Source organism: Trachymyrmex septentrionalis, unplaced genomic scaffold (assembly GCF_001594115.1).
Source record: "Trachymyrmex septentrionalis isolate Tsep2-gDNA-1 unplaced genomic scaffold, Tsep1.0 scaffold11, whole genome shotgun sequence".
Lineage (NCBI taxonomy): Eukaryota > Metazoa > Arthropoda > Insecta > Hymenoptera > Formicidae > Trachymyrmex > Trachymyrmex septentrionalis.
In genome coordinates this window covers 3,716,427-3,720,836 of record NW_017304228.1, presented here as the reverse complement: position 1 = coordinate 3,720,836, position 4,410 = coordinate 3,716,427, and positions in this window count along the sequence as shown.

Sequence of the window (4,410 nt, the reverse complement as noted above, 5' to 3'; positions counted from 1 at the left end):
TATAAATTTTATATATTAATATACATAAATATAAAATTTCATAATGGGTTGATAAATTTGACCTTATTTCATACTTCAGTTATTAGTTTTTTGTCTTCCTTGCAATAATCATAAAACCCCATACAACATGAAACTTACAGCAATATCGCTGCAATAACGCTATAATATTGCTGCAACATGCAATGATGTTCGATCGAAAAAACGTAATCAATTTCTACATTTTTGTTTTTAAATACTATATAAAAGAGTTTTTTTAATTTTATCTCAAGTAAGTTTATTTTTTCAAAAAGTACATTCGGTTTCAGTAAGTGAAAAATAAGAGTGCATTGTTTCACAACCTCAACAAAAGTACATATATACTTTGGAAACACAAATGATAACTCTATAGTTATGATAGAGAGAATAATTAGTAGATGAAATATGTAAATGGTTGAGATTCAATGCAGTATATCGACGAGATAAAAATGTGATATAATTTCTTTTATGTTAGTATTGGTTTTATCTAAAATTAACTTTAAATATATATGCTTAAATAAATGTTATTAAAGATACTATTACTTAGATAGATAGAATGTTACTTAGATAAAATAACTTTGCTAACATGTTATTCTTTAATTCATTTTTATGTTTGGAAACATATCACAATAAGTTACAAAATAATTTGTTGTGTTTTTATTAGTCAAAGATTTTCATTTTATTCGTTTAATTAGTAACTCAAATTTATTATTCTTTCTTAATATTGTATACATAAATCAGTATTATGTTATTTGTTTTAGTTTTCTTTCGATTTTTCTTCTAATTCCTTGCAGTACTGTACACGTTATTTATTTTACATATGAAATTTAATATTTTTATATATTTTAAGTGTAATTGATATATATTGATATAGAAGATATATATGTAACATACGTAAAATTTATATTATCGATTATATAATACATTAAGGAATGTTATTAAGTGTTTCTTTTAGCATGATTCTGGTATAATAGTAACCAAACTGTACCAAAATGTTTTTGCGTGTTTATTTATTAGTAACAGAGGCATAGCTAGCCATTTAATTCACATCTTATTCTTTCTATGTTTCGTCTATTATATATTACGTCAGAGTAAGAAATTATTTTTAAACAGTATCAAATTCACATACGTCGTCGAATACCCGGTGCATCATTAATAACAATCGTGGTACATGCATCAAAAGATTAAAAAAAAAAAATCGCCTATTATGCAAACTAAACCATGGAATATTCTATTACCTTTAGAGTATAACCAAAAATATAAATTCCTTGGTAAATATTAAAAATGTCAAAGAAAACCTTAAAATTACATCTCTCTATATATAATAATCATATATAAATAATATATTATATATATTAATAATATATAAAAACCAAGATATAAATGTAAATTATGGAAAATTATTAAAAAGAAGGATGGAATCACAAAGGAGATGGAGGAATATTTAAATCTTTTATATTGCGTAGCAAATCTTTATAATTTTAGCTATAAACAAAATATATAGCATCAATATGATTTATATAAAAATTAAATCAAATTACTAAATTCATTCATTATATTGTATATTATAAATTACACTATATATTATAACGTCGACAATGAAATAAAACTTTATTAATTTTATATTTAAAAATAAAGAAATTGAAATTTATCTGTATAGAAAAATATAAGATACAGATTTAGAGAAATTGTTATGCATAAAAGTTCATATTAATATTGTATTAATATTAACATAATTGTGTAAAATTGTATAAAATTAAGTGTCTAATTTTTATATTCTATCGAATTATATGAAATCAAAGTGTGTATAATAACACAAAATTTCCTGAATTAACACGTTATTAGATGTTTTTTCAATTTTATATTTTATATTTTTAAGAAATTTAACTTTTAATACCAAAAAGTCATTAATGTATCTGGTATAAGAATTGTAAATATTATGTTATTATATTATACACATTTCGGGCTATGTCAAATAATTTTGCTTTAAGAATCTAATCGTAAGACAATATTAGAATTGTGTATTGCGTTTTAATCATAATTTTTATTATAATTATATATTGTATATGCATAATATATTATTGTATTTACGTATATTATATATCGCTGCGCGTAATTTAGCGCCGAGACACTACCAGTGTCTCAAGATTTTTTTTATTGTGAAATGGTGTATTGATCCAGTCTATATAATATTAGTACATTAAAAAAAAGAATGCATTTATTCAAAATCAAAACATACAGTCTTAAAACGTTTTTAACATAGATAGCTTATGTTACAATTTTGATATACATGTTATTATTACCAAAATTTCCCTGATTTAGATCAAAGTTTCTAATTTTATGGTGCGATATAAAAGAGAACTACCGATTTTAATCGGCAGGAGTGGTGGAAAGTGTACAGATTGATTCGGTTTTTATTTTTAATCTTGGTTTAAAATTTAATTTCAAATTTAAAGTATATTTTAAGAAAATTTTTATGTTTATTTAAAATGTAATATATATATTAATTGACAAAAATAAAATTATTTTAATTGGGAAAATTTTTTTGAATAATTCCACAATAATGGAACACCGTCAGTTAATATCTAACTTTTTTAATAGAGAATTTGCAGTATTTCGCTGAATGCCAAGATCGCGGTAACAGTTCATTCCAATATAATTCTCCTGTGGTTTGAGTTTGGTCTGGTGCAATTTCAGTCTTGCGATCATCCTTTTGCAAGGCCGATTTTTTACAGAACAAATCGCAAAACAGGAGCACAAAGAAGTACAGAAGCTCCACTATAGTGATGAAACTAAAGCCGATGAAGATGCCACATAAACCGCCGATATCACCTGTAAAACGATCATTTTTGAAATATGATGACTAGCAAGAGAGGATAAGATGACTTCATGAAACGGTTACACATTTTCAATGTTTATTCTTAAAAAACATTACGGTCATAAAATGACGATTCAGATGGCTCCTTTTGCCTAAAAATCGACTCACTACAGCATCCTTTATCTATATTACTTTTACCGACAGTCCGTTTACTACAAAAATTGTCACTTATAGCTCGATTGCCTACATGCACCTTTGCGTACAAATATAAAATTAATGTTAAGCTAAATAAGAAAATAGTTTATATTTTTAAAGCAGAAAATTTGTGTTTTAAAACACAGAATTTGTGTTTTTAAAGCAGAAAATAATATATGCAGGCAATCGAGCAGTAAGCAATATAACATAATAAAGGTAGACAATAACACATCTAGGCAAATGTAACTGTTTCTGAAATTTTCATTTGTGCGTAAAGTGCATGTGGGTAATCGAGTTGTAAGCAATAATTTTTATGCGCAAACGAATTGTCGGCAAAAGTGATGTAGGCAAACGATGCTGCAGGCAATTGATTTGTAAGTAAACAGTATCCTTCTATGATTATTTATGTTATAAAAAGACAACGGATTTTTCCGGCGATATATCCGTTATCTTTTTCCTTTTTTTTTGCACAGGTTTGTTACCCTATAATCAATATTTTATGGATCGGATACATATAATGCTATATTTTTTTGTAAGTACACATATGCGCATGTACAAACGCATGTGTATACACTCCAAGACAAAAGTTTGGAAACACTTTTTTAAAATTAATTTTTAGGATTAATATTATTTAAATATCATGATAATATATTTTTTAACATTATTTTTAAATCCAATAACAATTATTGGATTTAAAGAAATATTATTTAAAAAACATATTATTACAGATATTTTAAATAGTTCTCAAAATATCAATTTTTTAAAAAGTATTTCCAAATCTATGTTTAAATTTTAAAACGATAGATATTTTCTAAGAATGAGTCCAACGTCTAAAATTTTCAAACAACATTATTTTGAATAAAATTTTTATCACATTTTTTTATTGTATAAATGCATATATATTGAGTTGGAAGAAAAGTTCTGTGGAATTTTGTTAGCTCAATATTATATACAGAATGTATTTGTTGCAAAATTTTTTACTACCAGCCGTGAAAGCTTAAAATTTTTCCTAAAAATTCGTTTTTAAAAAATGTTTCTATGACTTTTTATTACAAAGTTACACGCGGACGATGATTTTTAACGGAGTTATAAGTAATTAAAATCAGAATGCTTCTTTTTATTTAATTCGCAAATAACTCAAAAACAGAAAATCGTAGAAATATTTTTAAAAAACAATTTTGTAAAAAACACCTTCAAACTTTTACGATATAAATAGTTGAAAACTTTGCAAATTTTTTTGGCACGTGACAGACCTATGAAGTGAAAAAAAGAATTTTCTATATATAAAAATTACAAAACTCATATAAATTTAAAAAATATAGTAATCATTCAAACATAAAAATTTCAAGCTTTAAACTTTTTTTTTAATTTAAATTTTGATC